Source organism: Lycorma delicatula, chromosome 13 (genome assembly GCF_047948215.1).
Source record: "Lycorma delicatula isolate Av1 chromosome 13, ASM4794821v1, whole genome shotgun sequence".
NCBI lineage: Eukaryota > Metazoa > Arthropoda > Insecta > Hemiptera > Fulgoridae > Lycorma > Lycorma delicatula.
This window is the reverse complement of record NC_134467.1, coordinates 2,070,329-2,092,496: the sequence shown is the minus strand read 5'-3', so window position 1 is coordinate 2,092,496 and position 22,168 is coordinate 2,070,329.

Genomic DNA, 22,168 nt, shown 5'->3' with positions numbered 1-22,168 from the left:
CATTTCCATCTGATTTATTAGCCTCTTATTTATTAAAAAACTGTACAAATTAAAAATATATAGATAGATTTATTAAAAATAGATGAAAACAATCTTTGATGCGGGTTATATATCGTGCTAAAATTTTTTTATCGTGTTTTTTTAAAATAAAATACAGATATTTTAGCTGTTAAATATAATTCAAAGAAATTTGGTCGTTGTGTTTGACAGCGGCCATCTTGCATTGATCTGATTGGTTTTCCTTTCTTTACATTTCCAAATTAAAAATGTACAAATTAAAAATAGATAGATCGATTTATTAAAAATAGATGAAATCAATCTTTGATGCGGGTTATATATCGTGCTAAAAGTTGGGTTCAATCGGTGCAGAACATTTTGAGTTTTTGAAGCCATACACAAACTAACTTAACATTTTTATATATATAGATTGTGTAATAAAGCTGTCTATGTGTTCTTTACACGATTTGGGATGTACTTGTATATATATGTATATATAAGTATACACACAAACTTTACACTTTACGTTCAACAAGCAGTATTTCAAACAGCTTTCAAAGAAGTTTAAAGAGAAATGGGATATGTTAAGAATATACTGTGTGTACTCATAAACACGCGCACGCGCGCGCAAACACACACACACATACATATATATATATATTTATATATGCGCATGCGCCAAATCGTGTGTTTTAAATATATATATAAGGGTAAGTAAGGAGTAAAATTAAATTGAAGCATATTAAGAAGAGTGTAAAAACACACACACACACATGTATTTATGTTTATGTAAAATATATGTAGATACCATACAGAAGATATACTTGTAACAAATTGTTCTCCATTCTCTTTTGATTTACGTCTCTCCTAAATAGTGAGTGAGCGAGCGAGTGTGCAAGTAAGAATACTATGGGGAGAAGGGTAACCGATGTTTTAAATTGTATACAAATATCTTAATCTACTCGCTTAACTCCAGCCAAAACTCAAGAACATGACTCGTTCATTTAACATATAAACAATACTAATCGAAACGATGCGAAAATTTGAACCCTAAGGAATAACGGTTTACAAGTCATCTTATCGGTTGAAAATATATAGTTTAATATATGTATATATATATATATATATAAAACTGTACTGAGTAATCCTTCCTTATTAACTTTTACCATTAAGATATTTACATAATATTGGGTAAAATAATCTTTGCATTAATAAAGAAGTTTGCCCGCTCGACGATACCATTCGATAACTTCTCTAATTTCTACATATTTTAACAAAATAACTAAGAGAAACTTACAAGATCGGGTCATAAAAAAGCCTATAATTCGATGAACATTTCGATTATTTAATAATCGTTCTCGGCCAGTGACTATCGGCAATTAGATCTTTAACTTAACTCAAGACCGCTGGTTGTTATGAAGGAATTTGGGGTACGCGTAAAGCTTAAAAGTAAAATGCAGCGAGAAAAATAAAATGCAGAACGAAAGCGGAAAGGAAATTATGAGAGATGTTTCGCATCGGTAGAGGTTCAGGCAGAACGATGTTCTTTCTGCTTTGGGTCCGAGAAAAACAATTTTCTTATGCGGATGATGTATCTTTGTTATTTAGAAATCAAACAGACTTAATAAAGCCGTTTGAGGCTATCGAAACGGCAGCATAAGAAACAGAAATCTTAGACGATACAGAGAAGACAAACCGCATAATATTGCAGAGAAGATCTATCCGGATTTAAGTGCGAGTGAGAAAATGTTTAAAAGGATGAACAAATTTAAATAACTAGGCGCAGTTTTGTTCGAACTTAATAACGTTTTGAAAGCTAAAAGCATCAGTAAAAACACGAAAATAAATATTGATAAAACCGTACGAGATCGGTATTCATGTACGGTTCAAAAATTTGAACGGTTACAGCGAATAAGATCATTATTTGCGGAGAAAGGGAGAGAGTGAGAGAGAAATCTTTTAAGAAAATATACGATCCGGTGAAAGAAGGAGGAAAGGAATCGAGAATGAGAACTAATATAGAGTTGGATTACCTAATATTGTCATAAAGATGAAGTTAGGGAGGATTAAGTGGGTCGGATACGTCCAAGCAGTACCGGAGGATAGAGCAGTTACAAAACTATTTGCTGTGAAATCGGGTGGAAGAAGGAGAAGAAGGCGGTAGGATAATTTGAGGAGGATGAGAATGAGGAAACGGAAGAAATATTATGAAAATCAGATTCTTTGAATGAATGCAGTTCGAGAGACCGTCTTCCACGGACTGTAGCGGCAGTTAGTAATTAAATCTGTCGGAATAGAAGCCTTTTCTTTGATATATTAAACGTAAAAGAGAAATTTCTGTTTCGTAAATCGGTAGTTTCATTACGGCAAACTTGAATTCTTGATTCCCTTCACCGGTAGCAGCAGCTTGATGCGCGCGTTAACATCGTTATAATTCATATCTGTTACCAAATCGCATTCACTTGTAAAATTTGTTAACGTTTGTTTCGGAAAAATAAAACGATATAGAACATTAATCCGGTCTAAAAAATAAATATACGGTGAAGTTTGAATCGGAAAGAAATTACGCATTTACGAACAGCACAAATTTTTCCGGAAAGATCCTGTGTACACGATGCAACCGTCCTATTGTACATTCACCGCCATAATCTGAGTTATATTCGATAAAATATTCGTACATTCCAAAAATTAAAAAGAAAACCCGATCTTATATATCTCTGCATTTACGAAAGCGTCAAAATATTTCTCCCGATTTTTCCTCCGATGATTTTGAATCCTTCGTCGTTTGAAACGGATTCTAAAACGAAAGCGACTGTAGGTTACCGATTACCTCTTCGATAACAAATCGAAGCGTCTCGAAGTTTCTTAGATTCCAGGACCGTTTCCGAAAACGTTACGAACATCAGCAGTAATTTATACGCAGTTAAAAAAATTACGTTTTAATGTAAAACCGTTTTACGCACCCCGTTTCGGAAAAGTTGCATCCTTCCTTTTAATCTAAAAAGTTGCGGTTCGAATCCCGGATAGAATTGATAAATTTTCACTCGCTTCACAACTAATTTTAATCGTGAAATAAGAAAGAGGATAAAGGATAGCCGCGATAGAGAAGATAAGGTTAAAGTTTAACGGGAAGAGAATAACCTATTTTATTTATCACAAATGTAATATTATAGCGAGTTTCTGTATTAACGCCAGAACTGTCAACGTAAAATATTCATAGTAATACTTTTTGTTTTTTAGATCTGTATGAATGTACGGAATGCCATTTAGACATACCGCATCTTTATCTTATAGCCAGAGCTTAATTCAAGAGAGCGGGACTTGATCCGTTTTAATAGAGGACGTAAGAGAGAAAAAAATTAATAACAGAGAAATGTGTGCGACGACAAAACCAGAAGCAGGCGATAATTTTCCCGTGTCGCGAAGAAAAATGGAGAAATATTATGTTGAAAATACAATAACTAAGAAATATGATTTTTAAGAGGAAAAGATAATTTTCAGAAAAAGTAGAAAAATAAATAAGGAAGAACAAAATGTCAACATGTCATATATCATAAAAACATATGAAACTGCAGAATATAACACTCGCTGCACATAATATAAAGTACGTATTACACATTTCATAACGATAGTTTTTTTTTTCAAACGGATGAATATTCTTATTCGTCAAGAGTATTTTAATTTACTGCGAAAATGAACATTAAACTAACAAATCATAGCGATATAATATTTACAGATAACTAACGATATAACATTCATTGTTGCGCTATCATAGTAGAAAAGAATGCCTCTTATATGATGCAAAATTTACTTGTTATTTACACTTATACCGCTGTTTAACGAGATCTAAGCGAGGTCCTGTTTCGCTTTAATTTTTTTAGCATTTCGTCTGCGTTTCCGATTTTTATGAAATTTACAATAAGATTCATTGCGATCATGCGGAACGATCTTTAAAAAAATTTCTTTATTAAAAACCGGTAGCCGTCCGTTATCTTTTTCAGGCTGTTAACGGAGAGGTGAAGTGGAGGGGATTTTTCCATCACCATTCCCGAGAGACTGAACAGTATTGTCTCGAACGTTACCTTGGCTACAGCGTACTCTCCCAGGGGTAGTATGTTTATTATTTCACGCTTCGTAAATGACTGCAATAAAATACGTTAAGGCATAGACCGAAATTGAATGAGCGAACGGTAAAAAATATTTTCTTGACGAACCGTCAACGTTTACAAGCTCAGTTGTGGAGTGGGGATGGATTGTTGAAGCGGCGATTATTCCGTAGCGGTACACTATCCCCCTCGGCTGTACTATTAGGAGTACAGTAAAATTACTATAGAACATTCCAGAAAGAATTACTGAGCATATACAAAATAAATATAAAACCAAATCGTAAAATAAAAAATTCGTATGATTTAAGTTCACATCAAATTATGTAACTATAAACGTAAAGCAGTTATACAAAACTTATTACAAAATCATTCAAAATTTAGAAAAGACTCCAAATTATTTTACGTACACGTCGAAAGAAGAACAGAAACATCAGTGTTTTGAAAATTAATATTATTTAAAAATTCATCGACAAAATAATACTGTTTGCGTAAAGAAAATATTTTAATCGTATTTTAAACAAATCGGTGAGAAACGTTTTTGGATATATTTCGAAAGCGGACACATTCCTAAAACGGTATTATAATGGTCAAAAATAAGCCTTATTGATATTCGTTGTTGCGGAGGCCAAAACAAGGCGATGTACTGGAAAAATTTAATCGAACAGTTAGGTCCCTTTCATGCTACATCGACAACACATCAATTCAACAGGTGACTAGCGTAGACTCGACGTACCACTCTTTGCAATAGTTTTTTTTGCTGCCGCCCGTAAATTCTCCACTGAGTTTTTACGAGCCCAGATAATTGGATCTCGAAAGATAACCGATCGATTAACAGTTTGATTGTAACCTTTTATATTAGGTATACGCGTATCGTCGTAACACCACCAACGAGCAGTCCCAAGTGCAATACAAACGTTTATAACATTTAGTAACGTATCTTTCATTCGATCGTAGAGTCCATACGCGAAAAATTCTTCTGTTTCCCTGCAAAATTCCCGTGAACACCCGCTGTCAAGGATGAGCCGTCCCAACATTGTATTTTCGCCTTAAGTAAAAGAGATTGGTCTATTTCAACGTTCAGAACATCCCGGCCTATTAATACTGGGGATTAAGCAATAACCCTTCCTTTTCACAGTTTTTCCAAACGGTTATAGGAGAACTCACTACCTGTACGAAATTCTTCGTTAAAAATGGTATATCCCTACTCCAAGGGTACAGGAAATAAACGTTTGTCGCATGATTTTAGTTATTTGTTGTTTATTTAACATAACCGATTTAGATTAAGTCGGTTCTATTTCTTTACTAGTCGCTCATGGATTTGTTTCTTCTTGTCTTTTTTATTTAATCGACTCTCGATTTCGTTTTGCCGAATTCAGCCGAGATTTACTCCTTAAACGAGCAGAATTGCGACAACTCGAGTTTGCAAAACGTCATTTATCTTCCTTATCGCTTAACGAATGACACATTTCACGCCTCTATTTGCAAAATGTAGGATTACGTAAAACTCCTTTCGCTTGTAAAAAACGAACAGCGTGTTGTTTATCTGGGAACTCGCAGATGTCGATCGAACCCGAGTTGGGTGAGAATAACTAGTAGCGACAAGCCCAGCAAACACGCAGAACACTACTGAAATAATCGGCTGAACCAACTAGTACGCAGCCAGAGATACGACTATAATTAGATAAGCCGGGTTGAAATATATTTATTACTACAATGATATATAAGGAAAACATTAGAAATTTAATATTTTTTTCTGCTTTCTTTGTTTCAACATCGGGCCCCGCTTAGCTGAGATATTCGTTGATAGGATGAGAACGGATGCGATGGAGCCGCGGTGCGAGAGGGTGTAAGCATTGACATCGTTCCCGAAAGCGGCTCAGAGCAGACAGAGATAGGGTTTGTTTTCATTAGAGTCTTATTAAATTTGTGAATTTGTTTCTTGATTTTTAAGTAAATCAAGAGGACCTTGAGTAAATCGAATCGCAGGACAAAATTGTCGTTGCAATCAACACTCGTTTTGCCGGTACGAGAGTAGTATTTTTGGTCTTTAAAGACTCACCCGAGTAATTATCTGAGCGCACATTCACATTTAAGTTAGATATAGGGAAAGATTTGCGTGAAACCTTCTGTGTTAGAGGAAGGCGCGGGGATCGCGTTTCCTCGAATCGGTTAATTTGATTCGACTGGTGGTAAGGTACAGTGGTGGTGGTGGTCGGAAGAGGCCGTACGAAGGCGCGATAGTAAGTTTTGTAAATACACCGATTTAAATGTTTGCCGAGGCGTTTGCATCGGTGGCATCATGACAGAGGCCAAACCGATGTCTGTGCTGTTTTATAAAATTTAGGAGGTCTAAAAGACAACCTCCGGTAAACCCAACAGACCTAGTAACGGAGGGGGTCGTGTGGCGACTGAGATCGTCACAAGGAGAGTGTCTTCTTTCCTTATGGGGGTCAGGATTACAAATTTAATATATAAATTTATTATATAAATGTAAATTACTTAATCCGTAAATATCTATATAACGATATTAGCAGTTTAGAAAATGAAATTTAAGGAATGTGTCGGCTTTCGAAAAAATATAAGATTTTTCAAACGATTCGGTAATTTATTGAAAACGGCAACGGAAGCATAATAAAGGCCTTTCTAACGACCGATAAGTATGTTGTTGAATTATACCAAAACAGTTCCTTCGTTTGGTTCGATGACGACGGGTATTGTTATTTTTTTTTTAAGAATAAGTGACCGTTCTTTTTAATAAATATTGCATACTCATAGATTTAACGCAAGAATTAGTTAATATACCTCAATTTCTAAATATCGGTCAACACGTTCGGAACCGAATAACGATCTGACAACCCGTGTTTGGTCTAAAAACGACTGAATCTTTCAGGGAACCACAAGAAATAAAATTATACTTTACACGGGAATAAATTTTGAATAATGATGACGAGATTAACCTTTAAGGAGCTTCAAAGCAAAACCGAACGGTTTGTTTAGCAACACATAATTTTACCTGATGTTGGGGATAGATTTGTAATCTTTTAACGCACATTAGCGCACAAGAATGAGTATCAGACGTTAAAAAAAATGAAATCGACATTTTTAATAGGAAAGCCTGCTGAATGTTATTGTTGAGAGCCGTTCAATTATTACCGTTATTGACATTTTGCTGTTAACATTTTTGTAAAAGAAATATCATAAAAAAAATTACAAATAACCCGTCTACGAAAATAATTTTGAATTACAGCCGATTTTTAATTTGTTATGCGAATAAAAATATATACTAAACGTATTTTTATTGGAATATAAGGTTTTCTTTTTTTTTAATCAATTATCTAATGTTAAAAAAACCAACATTGGAGCAGATTTACTTAATTTATCGTTTATAATATCGTTATGTTTATTATTATTTTATTAAAACTTCCGAACTATTGAAGTAAACATTTTTCTAGGGATCAATATATATTTATTTTAGAATATTCTCTTTTAATATTAATTAAAAGATTTAGTAACTAATTAATGTTCAGTGCTGCTCTAAAATGTTTCTAATAGATTAAATAATTTCTTTTTAATCCGTACAACTATTTTTCAAGGATAATAATAATAATATTTGTTTCGGAACATTTATTATATATATATATATATATATATATATATACTATTATATAAAAAGGAAGATGGTTTTGTTTATTCCGGATAAGAAAAAAATCGATCAATCGTAACCAAAATGTTTGCCATGTTTCCCGGCATAACTAAGAAGGTTTTTAGATATATTTCATCTGTAAAATATATATATTTATGCTATGTACAATGAGTTTGGACTGAACGGTTCGAATCGATGGAATGATTCATTTTACAAAAAATAATAGAATTAGATTTACGTTAAATAAAATATAATGAAATAAATGTAAAATATTTCTGTTTAACAATCGGGGGCTTTCCGTGGAGACCGCGTGTGAGGCTAGAGTGGTGGTGAGGTATGCGAGCACCTTACGGAAGGCTAGACCGATCGTCACCAACGACCAGTAACAAACGGGGTACCCCTGGGACGCTGTTTTGGGAGGTGCGATGGGGTGCTCTTATAATATCTCTGCGAATAATCGTAAGATTTTCAAAATTCAACCGGTTTATTTGTTATTAGGTCGAAGGCTGACTTTTGCACGCATCAGGTACATTCTCGATCTAACAGATCACGGTTATTCGGAAATGTTGTATCTCCGCAATCGATTTTCCGATTTAAAAAATTTAAACGGGATATTTGCTAGGGCTGTCGGGATTGAAATTCAAACGGGGTGTAGTTGTGCGTTCACGTAACAATTTTTTCACAGTTCAGTGTACTTAATGAAGTGAGCGTACGTTGCCGACACCTGTTAATTATTGAATATCGGAAAATTTTAATTCGTTTCTTTTTTATACGTGTAGCAGTTAGGTTAATCGATTCGATTTCTTAGGTAATACGGTAATTCGGTTTTTTAGGTATATCGGTTCTGCGATAGGCGATAAATATTTGAATATTCATTTGGCGATATTTTTTTCGAATTACTGAATAGCGTCTAGATCTTATTATATAAAGAGGAAACGTTTGTTGTTCAGCAAAAATTGTAAGGACCTCTAAAGTAATTGCTACCAAATTTAACACCAGGTTCATTATGTAATTTGGAGTGTCATATGTTACATTAAGATGAATAACTACTTATTTAAACGCATAAATAATAAATAATTTGTTACAGTGCTGCTCCTTCCTTACGGTGAGCCGCTGAGCCGCTCTCAAGCAAGATACTTTTCAACAGAGATGTTTTCACTACAGATCTTTACGAAATGGAAGATCAGGTTATAAGTCTTAGTAAAAAGTATTTATGCGATTTAGGTTTACCGTCGCCGATTCGTGACGAATAAGATAGTGAAAACCCCTATGACAACGTTCCGAAATTTTTTTCATATCTATGAACTTCAAGAGTAATTAATATTAACCTTTCTAAATTAGAACCGGATCGTCACTATGCGTACGATTCCATCGCTCGCAATACTTATACCGAAAAAAATTATTTTTTTTTTTAGACTTCCCTGGAGATACTGGGAAAACCTTTTTCGATTAATCTATTTCTCGCATACGTTCGACGGACAGGTAGCTTGACTCTCGGTGAAGCATCGTCAGACATCGCTGCTACGCTTTTCGCGGCGGTAGGACTGCTTGTTCAACGTTTAAATGTATCGTATGGACAAGAGTCGGTTTGCTCTACGCGTAACATGGATCGTCTTGGTAAAATTTTTCAAGATAAAAGACTTATCGTACGGGTTGAATGCACCGTGATTCATCGAGCTCACATTAAAGCGATCGACCGTACTCTCAGAGACCTTAAGTCATGCGATAAGTTAACGGGAAGGCATAACGTTTGTCTTTGCTGGAGATTTTCGGCAAAATTGTCCAGTGCGTGCAAAGCCGCGACGGGGGATGCTTGCACTGTATATATGAAGAAAGTATATTGCGGTTTAATGTTTTAATAAAATCAGCTTCTGCTATGAAATATATTTTTTTATTGTATAATTAACGATCGTATAAAGTTTGAATGAAAAAAAATTACAAATAAAAACAACTTATAAATAAAATAATAATTAAAAATATGTATTTTATTGCCTACTAATAACTCTTACTTTTTAAAACGCTCGGTAACTGGAAAATTATTCATCGGTAAACATCAAAACTCTAGCGATAAAAACAAAAAAGAGATTATTGTTTTTAGATCGATTAATATTACGGTATATTTCTTACAAATTTTTGGGCGTTTAACAAGCGCATAGATTATCTAATAAAGTTTACGAGTAGATACTGTTAGTACAAATATTTTTTTAAATTATTTGAAGAAAGAAAAATGTTCGGTAATGAAATGAAATCGCTGAGTTTAACAAAGAGCAGATCGGAGGTAAAAATAAGAATATTCAAAAAATCTTTTTTATTTTTGATTATGAAGCGAGTAATTACGCTTCAAACACATCCGCAAAAATATAGCGCATACTAACGCGCTACATCGAGTGTCGAAGGATAGCGATAGAAGAAAGTCAGATGATAATTTACGCCCAAGATTTTTAAAATAAATTACACGTATCGAAAGACGAGTTTAATTTTAAGAAAAACTTGAAAAAAAATTATGTAAATATAAACGTCACATTAATAGCGTAAATAATCAAATATACATCGATGAGGGCTGTGTAAAAAATTGTACCGGCTAATCATTTTCTTAATAAAGTTACTGTAAATGTCCCGCTCTGGTACGAAATAGTTAATCGCATTAACTACAAATTTATATTAACGCATTAACTTATTACAAATAACAATTATCTTTTTTTTTAACCTCCGGATCCACCGTTAGGCATTCTTCAGAGGATGAGATGAATGATCAGTAGCGCGTGTGAAAATGCCACGCCTGACCGAGATTCGAATCCGGGATCTCTGGATGAAAGGCCGAAACGCTACCACTCGCGCCACGGAGGCCGGCAAATAATAGTTATCTACCGCTTAATAACTGTCATTTTTCCATAAGTATTGGTACTTTCTTAGTCGTTTTGCCGGCAAAAACGTACTATTTAGTATTATTTTATAAACACCGCATGTGCCGTATTCGTTGGATCGGGTTCCTAGCGGTACTTCTCCCGAAACTAAAGAAATTAGTCGCCGGATGAAGAACTGTTCTAACTGTTAGTTAAACCTGAGCCATCGGGTTATTTGCAGAGTTGGACGAATCAGATTATACTAAGGGTATTAAAAAGTTGTAAATTAGTCGGTATAAATGTATCGAATTGTAAGGTAACCGGATTGAAAAACTAAAAAAAATAAATGCGGAAAAATTTTGAGTTCTCTTTGTCAAGTCGAGAACTTTCCGAACATCGTCCTTATACATCTCCAAATAAAGTATTTTCAAAAAAATCTTTCTAATTCTTAGATTCTAGCGTGAAAGCCTTTGTCCATCCTATGTAAGTCAGTATCTGAATAACAGAATTTTTTTACTTACGGCATATTACCTTCACTTTCTTAATATTTAATACCCGATTATGCCTTTTACTGTTGCATCTTATTACCTTCGTTTTACTGCTATTTTTTTTCAGACAAGTTTTCTCCTAGCGATAAAAATCCATGTAATCCGATATTCGTCTACCTCATCTTTTGCTTTGCCGAAAAACTGTGCGTCAGCAAATTTTGGCATCTTATTTTTTCAGATTTTACCTTCATTCCTGCATCGCTTCTATTTGAAAAGTAACAGGATATATTTGTCTCGATCCTTTTTGAATCAGAATTCGCCTTCTTCATTTGATACTCTTAAAACTACTTACCTGATTCTACTAATAATTCTTCTCTATATTTTAGTATGAATTTTCTTAAAATTTCAAAAATTTATTTTATTTACGTTATCAGATATTTTATCCAGATCTGTAAATTCCATTAAGGAAGTTTTATTATTTTTATGCCTGTCTTCCAAAATTAATTTTAAGAACTTTCTTGTATCCCTCTCTCCTTAAGCCGAATCGGTCTTCGTCTGATACATCTTCTACCAGATGTCACATTTTAGATAGGCAAGCGTTGGTCGTAACAGTTCTCACGTTTATTTGCTCCTGATGTCTTTTCTATGGTAACAATCGCGTACGTTTTTAAAAAGTCTACGAATATTTCTCTGGTCTTATAAATTTTGGATATTAATGTAATGTAAATCTTATTCGGCCTTAAATTTCTAAAACAACAGAGCGATCTAGAAGTTGTATCGTTAACCTTTACTTGTATTATTACTATTTAAATCTTTTGTCTCTATTTTATTACTTTCTTCTTCTATTAGACTTTTTTTTTAAATATAAGAAACGAAAATAGAGGCAAAAAATAATAAATTAAATTTCGAATTTAATATTTCATTTCTGATTTGAATTCTCCCATTATTTGTGTAAACAGAGTACTGTATATAAGTTGTTGAACTCTTAAGGGTATAAGATTGAACGAATGCGGAGTACGCGAGAGAATAATGGAGGAGGGGTGTAGATCATCGCTTATGAAAGCGGAAATCACCCTCAAGGCAAGATTCTCCTTCCGACTTTGATAAAACCTTTTCGCTCATATTATAATCTCTCTTCACGTACATACAAGTAAATATAATCGAACGCAAATAGTTATTCACCTTATATTTTCCACCGATACACGCGCGTCCACAAGAAAACATCGTTTGTAATTAGAATTAAATTCGGTTTATTTTTATAAACTTTTAACTGGAAATTACAATTAACGGAAATTAAGAGTTTGTAAATTACATATGAAATAATGTTATTTATTAGTCGAAAACAATCTACCGCTTCACCGATCTCCATGGCCTGTCATCCTGAAATCTCTGACTTCAAATTCCGGTTAGCTGTCGTTACCGATTTAAAGACTGTGTAACGATCTGTAATTCAGCGTATCCCGGTTAATAATAAGTTAATAAACGAATAAAATGTCCGTGTACCGACGTTCGCCTAATATGTAAAAAATGAATTATTATTTTATTATCGTAGTGATTATTAAAATTTTCGGAAGATCTTATATTTAAATTCGGCTCGATAATTAAGTTATTGATAAGGCTTAACGGCAAGTTTAAGCGACTTAATAGCTTCTGGAGCTAACCTAATTGCGTAATGGTATAAGCACGGTCTATTATACCAGTTGCTTTTGTGTCCAGCCGTTCACTAGTCATATATTTTCTACACGGGTAGGCGCACCCCGTCTTATAATAAAATATATGAACGTAAAAAAATTAAAATTTATTCTCGTCGAAAGAAAATAATATATAAGGACAGGAATTCGCTGCCGCGCCTAGGTCGTAGAATGCCAGCAACTACCTGTCCATTCTTTATAGCTGCTTAGAGCTGTAGATTGATGGTCGATCGTTACTCAAGGGTGCTTCCTCCAGCAATGCGGTTAGAGACCCCCTTAAGCAAACTACTGATGCCGGTTTAACTACGCAACTGCATCAAGGAACTCTCTCACGGTCCAACAGTGCGGCTCACGCTATATTGACCCGCCGCTAATGAGTGGCCAATTTTCCCCTTGACCTCTAAGTTTCAGGGTGGCCCGAGATCTGGTCCCGCCAAAAGCGGGGCAGTCGTACATCATATGTACGTTCAACTGGACGTCCCCGCAGACACATAGCTCATCAGTTGCCAAGAGGATCCTGAACAAACGTTGTTTCAAATTTACGTGGTTGGTGAGCACTTGGGTTCCCATTGCTCTTGAAAATAATCTCGAGGCGTATCATCCCCACAAGTCTTGCATAAAAATTATACAAAAACCTTCCTCTAGTACGGTGTTCGATTCACGCTGCCGTGCTTCCATTGCTTGGATGTGAAGCCTCGTCCGCAAGCGGGTGATGGGCAACTGTACGAAATTTTTATCCGGTGGTTTGTGATCACCGTTCCGCTCCGGTATTCGTCCTCCTCAAAACTGCATCCGAAATACCTCGACCACCCTACCCCTTCGAAACTTCCACACGGCTGCCCGAACTTTCACCACTAAATCGATTGGAAGAGTCTTTTTCGATACGTTAGTAGCCTTGCAGGAGGTTGTTTTAAAAGCACCAGCGCATACGATGAGAGCCCTGCGCTGGGTGCTACTGAAATTTAGAATAGGTGTTCTATTTCTTTCCAACCTATGCGCCCATACGGATGCCGCGTAACCGATCATACTTTCAAAGACACCTCGGTACACCATGTAAAATTGACGGCTCGACAGCCCATACGAGCAATCCTTCTGTTTATGCATCACTGAGACGGCATCCGCCGCTGCTTGATATGGTTGCTGAACAGCATTTTTTCATCGAATAGTACACCTAGGTACTTATGAACTCTCACTCGGCTGATTACACGGTCTTTATATTTAATAGCGGGGTTTCGACTGCATGACAATTTGTCGGCGCCCTTCAGAAGCACACACTTCATCTTGGGCCCAGAAATCTGTCAATTTTCATCTAACTCTCTACAGATGAAAAGACCGCTTGCGCTCTTTCTTTCAGCTGTGGTCGTGAATTACCATGGACTAAAAGGAGACAGTCATAGCCAAAACTCTGGGTCGTGACCCCTTCTGGAAGTGTCAATCCCAGAAATTCGTCAAAAACCAGGTTCCACAGCAGAGGATCGACAACGGGACCCTGCGGGCTTTCCCTGGTTACAGACTTTTCCACAACTAGGCGCGCATCTTTGAACAGAGCCGTACAGTTACACAAATAGTTATACGCAACGGCCTGTAAGGCTTCGGGGACACTGCGGCATTCCAACTCGTAGAGAAGAGAACTCCGACACAAGGAATGAAATTCCGCCTCTATGTCAATAAAAATAGCCAAAACGTATTTACAGTCGGCGTTTTCCACCTCGGCAAGTGCATTGTGAACACAATCCTCGGTGCCAACACATTCCATGAAGCCATATTGGCATCGATTTAGAAAACTGTTCGTATCGATGTATTTCCGGAGCCGTTCCACAACCAGCCTTTCAAGCAACGTGCCAAGAACCGGTAAGAGGGTGATGGGTCGATAGCGTTTTAGGTATAATGCGAAGAATGGAAATCAGGATCGTCATATCGCTTTTTATCGAAATTTTTCTTTAGATGAGAAGGCTGCATACGGGACATTGATCGAATCGAATTTTGTATAATATTATAAAAAAAAGTGGGAGGAGCAGTTTTCCCATTTTATTTTTTTCTTTCTCTATAGCGGTAAATCGAGTTTTAGTGCGATTAAAGTACCTATTAAGTTTTTAACGACAAAGTTTTAAGTCGATCGGATAATAAATATTATTATTTTTAATAGTTTTTTGTCTCGTATTTCAAAAACCTCTTTACCAAAAGAGTTGAAAAATGACTAGTCATGTTTCAAATATCTTTTTCAAAAAAATTTGGCCATGAGTTTTTCAATTCAGGCAGAATTTGGGATGTATATCTAGATATACAGTTTTGATTTCTCGGACAAGAAGCACCACAGTAACCGAACGTATCTTTTTATTTTTCAGTATTTTTACTTATTTTTTAGTTACCAAATCGAGCCGAATTATTGAAGTAATTAAATACTCTGATAATTATTTTTAAGCCTTAAAAAACAAGAACGATTGAATGAGATCCCGTATTTAAATATCGGTTTTTTTAAACCTTAATCTTCAACAGTGAAAATCCAACTCCATTCAGGATTAATGTAGACGGTATAGGAAATTTTTCCAAACCAGAGTTCCCGTTTGACTCGACTTAAAAATTTTAAATCGTTTATAATTTCTGATACTTCATATTTTTTTCAAATCGTGGGTGCTATTAAAAATTTTAAACGAGGTAGTAAGGGGTTCTAGAACCTACATCTTCTTTACTAAACGTTTTCAGCAATTTTGCTCTGAAGAGACATGTAACTTTGATGATAAAAACGCCATTTAGTCAAGGAAGTCGACCAGCTACCAAAACTAGTGACTAATAATTTCTAATTTTTCTCGATTATCAATTTGGTCATTTGTTCAGGAGATCAAGTCGGGAACACAAATGTTTTTACTGAACGTTTTCGTACTTTTATAATTGTATAATTAAGTCATTAATATTCAAAAAGCCTGACTTATTTGAAATAAAAATGTACTTACTTATTTATCTTCTGAAAACCAATATACAGTTTTTTTATTTTTATTTAAAAAAATTTCGTTCCTGAATGAAATTTAAGTTATTTAGAAAACGTCCCAAATAGGAAAGCTATTAGTCAGAAAACTCCAGAACTGAGCGAGGACGGTGAGAAATGATCCGTTATTAGAGAAGGCGCAGAGCATACTTTTAGAATTATTTTTGTGCTTTTCAGAAAGGAGTAAAATAGTTTCATTAGAAAGTAGTCGGTCTCATAACAAAAGTCTCAGTAATGAAATGATAATAGGTTAGAAAGATTAATTATTGAATAAAATAAAACCCCCTTACTTTTTTTTTATTCAAATCATAGAAAAAATTTAATTCGAGTGAATAATAACTTTGAATTTAACGGTACAAATTTAGAGCGATTATACTAATTAAAATCTCCTTTATATTTTCTTAATTTATTGTAAAAGGTATTAAGGAAAACGTTTTCTACTAATTTGCCGGAAAAAACTTTGAAAGAAAAGAAAACCTTTAAAAAACGTATAAGAACAAAATGTCATTTAAAATCTTACTACATGGCCGTTTCGATAGTTAAACAATCGCTTTTATTTTCATTAGATAGTGAGAGAAAATAGCATTTGAAAATGAAATTAAAAAATTATTATTTATAATCCTTCGGTAACTTCAGGTCCTAGGTCAATTTACAATTAACCCAGACTTCTTTTTCTTCAATTACAGCGAGGAATTACATCTTTAACGCGACGAGATGACAAGCTTGACGGTAGAACTTCCGATGAAAGCTAGAGTCGAAACCTCTACACCGTAAAAGTTTATTAATTTTAACGATATTTAACGAATAAATAAACAAAATTTATGATATATTACAAAACGAGTATTTGTATCTTCATGTAAGCGTAATAAAAAATAAATAAAACCGCCAAATTTCGATAAAGCAATTAAGCCGTGTCATTTTAGGCATTCCCAGTCGAAAGTATAAAGTTAGCTAAAAACCGAAACTAGCAACTTCTGAACGGAAATTTCTGAATGTGTCTTTTTTATGAACGGCTTTTTTTTATTATTCTATAACACCGTAATAAATACGGGGTCATTGTAAAAGAATGGTAGGGTTTAACGCAAGAAATAAATAAAAACAAAAATACTTAATATATATATATATATATATATATATATTTTGTAAAATTTTATATCTCAAATAGTGTTTTTATAATTAAAAAAATTAAAATGTGCATGCCTTCATCGCTCGGCAAATGTTCAGCCGATATTCAGTTTCTGCTTGTACACGATGTAGCATAATATACTCTATTACGGTTATAATTATTTTCTCGATTCTTTAAAATAATTCTTGAGAAAATTTTTAACGTGTTGTCACCAGAAAAAATCACAAGGGGTTAGGTACGAACTTCTTAGACGCCAGGGTATAGCCCTTTTCGGTCTATCTGCATATTTTTCATTGAAAGCCCGGCTAACGAATTAATTAAAATACGGATGTGCAGTGTTTTGTTGCAAATAAATTCGATATACTTTTTCGCGTTCACGCGATCGAGGAAAGCAACGGTCATATCAAAATAAATATAGCGTAATACGACCGGTATAACGGACGGGTTTCTTCCAATTAAGGTGAGACAAAAAGAAAATAATAATGAAAAGAAGAATCCAGAAGAAACCAAAGGGACTTTTTTCTTAGAATTAACGTTTATAATAATTTGTTGTTTGTAATATAGATAATGGCGCTTGCAAAAGCTCCTGTTCGATTAGAAGAATTACCGGACAAGAATGAGAACTTGTAGAAAAACGTAAGGGCACAGAAGATGAAAATTATTACGCTTCAACAATCAAAAAAGGTCGAGTAGAGTGCTAGTTTTGCAAGCCAGAAGGTAATAATACTGCCGGAGACCGGCGGACAAGTCGGCTTTTGCCAAGCCTTGTTCGACGCAGTCGTGATATCAGCGATAAACGGTAAGCTTAGTAAATTTTTTTTTTTTTCGGTTGTTTGTGGGCGAAAAACGCTTGGGCGTTATCATCGCCCGGTAGTTATTATTAAAAGGGTAATACAACTCTGAAATAATAACCTATACAAGGTGTAAATGTAATATTAATCATATAATAAAAATTTACTAAAACAAGCCAAGAAGGCAAAATAAAACCGAAATATCACAGACAAAGTTGATAAAACATTAAAGATAAAATAATAGAATAAAGAAAGTATAAAAACTTACCTAACTCTGATGGGTTGTGGAAAAATCCCCACCCCGGATAGTAAAATTAAATTAAAAAATCAAATCGAAAATATAGGTTAAAATTATTAAATACTCTCCTTACAGAAAAACATATATGAGTATATTAAATCCTTTGCAGTAACCCAGTACTATGCAAAAAGAGAAACATTCGCTCCAAAACCCTGCCATCATTGCCCAAGACATCACGAATGCTGCTGGGTATATTAAACTGACGACGCAATGCCGCATATCATACGCAGTCCACGAGAATGTGGTGCACAGTCATGCGGCAGTTGCATCGTGTGCACAGGAGTGGGTCTCCTCCTGACATTAGATATTCGTGTGTGATCCTCGTATGCCCCAACCGTAACCGGCAGAGGACCACTTCCTCACGACGAGAGTTCCTACAAGAGGAGCCCCACGGCAACACTGAGTCTTTAATCCGTCGAAGTTTACTATCGACGGCAGCCGTCCAGCCACTTTGCCACCTTGCTCGCAGTGATTGTTTTATATGATTAATAAAATCAAAGGTAGTAACTCGGGTGGTGAAAGGAGGCTGAATATACGCATCTTTCGCAGCAGAATCTGCCCTCTCATTACCAAGAATCCCAACGTGGCTAGGGATCCAGCAAAAACCTACCCCCTTGTTTCGTTTTTCTAACTCAGCGATTTAATCATAAATGCCAACGACGACAGGATGTCCGGAATAAAGGTTTTTCAACGCCTGGAGAGCACTGTACGAGTCACTGCAAATAAGAATGTTCCTATATTTAGGGCCAACGATACTTAATCGTTGGCCTTAAATCTCTTTAATCGTTTTCTTCTCTTCACCTGAATTTAAAATGTTGTTTTTTTACTAAAATATGCATTTCTGTGCTCGTAGAATAACATAGACGGCCAGCATACCGACGGTTCTTTAAAGAAAACAAAAAAAAAAGAAGTTATTTATACTTACAAACGGTTTTCGAAACCGACAATAGAAAACACAAGTTCATAAACATTTCATATAAAAAAAATTACTTAAAAATCTAAAACGAGATAACCGTTTCGATCTTCCCAGAGTCGTCGTCAGTAGAAACTGAGAAAATAAAAAATTGAATGTAATGAGTATATATAGAAATTAAATAAATAATAAAAAAAATGTTAACAATAAATAAAAATAAAATAATTACTTTGTAAGTAAGTAAAACGAATACAGATTCGTCATAAAACAACGGTGAAGAGTGCGAACAATAACTCATTAGGGAAGTTTGGAGAAATGATTTTGGTAGCCTGAAAGCTACTGAAAGCCTCCACCCAAAAATTTGTATAAAAGCCGTTTTAACCACCGCATATGTCTGCGTTGTTGTTGAGGTGCCCTTCTTTGTTTAGTACGTTTTTGTCGAAAAGAAAACACAGAGCGTTTTGCGATATGCCGAACCGAAATCGATAATTTTATTTCGACGTGCATTTCGATATACATACTAAAAGGAACGACTACATATGAAAACAATATGCGATATCGGTTCAAAGAAACAGGATTAAATCTAAAACAGATACCGGTGCCTGGTAGGACACCAGTATCGTAAAAAATTGTCGAATAAATTACGCGATTTGCAATCAGATATTATAATAAGTCAATTTTTCGTCGTATTCTCAAGTTACAAATTCCAAAAATAACCGTTCATTAATTTCTACGAAAAATATTTCGCCGATATGCGTGCAAATTCAGCTACTACAAGAAATAAAACCTGCCGATAAAAAAGAATTTCCGGTTCGGTGTTGAAATTTTAATCAGAATTGATGAAAACGAATCGTTTTTAAATAATGTAATTTTTATTACGAATGAAGTTACTTTTCACCTTAATGGATGTATTAATATACACAATTTAAGAAAATAGGAGCCGTGTAGTTTTTGAAAAAGCATGTGATGCACCTATATAATTTTTGGTACGATTTAATGAAACAATCATGTACTCGGGTTTTTTCACTGCCGAAAAGAAATCATATTAATAGATATAGTCGCGTGTTCGCGGTTCGACAAGAATATTGAGAGACTAATAAACGTAAAAATTTCTTATAAGTACAATTTATTAATTAATCTAAAAACATATAACTTAAAATAAGTAATAAAAATAACAACAATAATAACGATAATATTAATAACAATAATAACTATACATTACGTACAAGATAGGAGTTAAAATAAAAAGAAACAAATTTGTCTAACGTCCGTTAAATTTTAAATACTAAATTCAGTCCGATTTACAAAACAAATTTTATAATGACTGATAGAAACTAATATTGCATTAACAATAAGATAACCGCAGAAAAGTCTTAAGTTCATACAATCCGCTTTCTGAAAGTATTATTCCTTTTATCGTTTTTAAAGAACTACCCTACATTTTATGACTGAATAGAATACCGTCGCTTTCATTACTCTACCGATAACTTACCAAAAAATTGCTTGTTGTCAACCGCTGTCCAAAACGGAATTCTCTTAACGTACTCTTCACTCGTTTTTACTTAGCTTCAACCTGATGTGCCACGGAGGTGGATTGTCGAAAAGGCGAATTGGGATGGATATCGTATGGTCTTCCAATCGCAGTGTGACGTCAGTGCGGACATCCTTGAGCAACTTTCCTCTTTTACGTCCAAAATACTTGAAACAGCCAGCAGATATGTCCCACAAACATCGGGTAATCCTAAACGTCCTTCCGTTCCGTGGTGGAATGATGATTGCAAGTGTGCTATTCGGAATCGACGGCGAGCACTAAGCAAATTCAGTAATAGACCTACAACTGAACATCTAGAAATGTACCGCAGGGCTAGGGCAGTGTGTCGTCGGGTCTTCTTGACCGCTAAGAGGAATTCATGGACGAAGTATGTGAACTCCATCTCACGTACTACTCCCACGTCTACTGTGTGGAGAAAAATCCATGCAATTTTCAGGTCGCCAGGGCAATCTATTTTCGGTCTCGTCGATGAGGGGGAAACTCTTACGTCATCTTCGGCGGTAGCAAATACTTTAGCGAAATCTTTCCGTTCGGTGTCTCTCACCTCGTCATATAGTAACGACTTATGACAGAGGTACAAAGCACGGATGGAAGTATTGGGGTTGAATATTAGTGTTTCGGATGGTGAATTGAACACTCCATTCTTACTTAAAGAATTATTGCACGCACTTAGGAACTCTCGTGACACTTCCCCTGGACCGGACAACGTTCGCCTTTGTATGCTTTCGCACCTTCCTGACTCAGCACTACAACATCTTTTGAGTATTTACAATTGTTTATTCTCCGGAAAAGTCTTTCCGCCCGACTGGTCAGAGGCATTTATTATACCAGTACTAAAGCCTGGCAAAGAGAAAACCGATCCCTTAAGCTACCGCCCTATTACTTTAACAAGCGTGTTGTGTAAAGTAATGGAGAGGATGGTGAACTGCAGGCTTGCGTGGTACTTAAGAGAAACATGGCTTTCTTTCTTCGGTACAGTGTGATTTACGACATGGGAGATCTTCCATTGACCATTTGGTGTCGATGGAGACAGCCATACAAAACGCCTTCCTGAACCGCCAACACCTCGTTGCTATCTTTTTTGATAGAAAAAAAGGCGTACGACACGGCCTGGCGACGTGGCATTCTTAACACCCTTAGGAGGTGGGGGATCACTGGCAACATGCTTGCTTTTATCCGGGGATTCTTGAATCACCGGACGTTTCGTGTTCGTGTAGACGATTCACTTTCGGACAGTGTCGTCTCAGAAAATGGGGTACCGCAAGGTAGTGTATTAAGTGCCACCTTGTTTTCTGTGGCCATAAACAGCATTACCAATTGTGTACAGGCTCCTGTCTCTTGTTGTCTTTTCGTTGATGATTTTGTTATTTACGTTGCGAGCCGCTCTACACCCACTGCGGAGCGACTGATGCAGAACACTATATTTCGCCTTGAGGCTTGGTCAGGGACTACTGGTTTCACATTTTCACCCGACAAGACGAAATGTGTAGTCTTTTCTCGGCTACGGAACCCTTCTAATCCGCGGGTTTTTCTGAACAGGGAGCTTATTGCTGTCTCTACTTACGTCAGGTTTCTGGGTTTGCTTTTTGATAGCCGTCTTACTTCGGTCACACATATGAGGGATTTGAGGACAAAGTGTTCCAAACGTTTGGATATGATACGGGTCCTAAGTAACACCAACTGGGGGGCCGATCGGTCGTGTATGTTACGTTTTTACTACTCCCTTGTTTGTTCCCG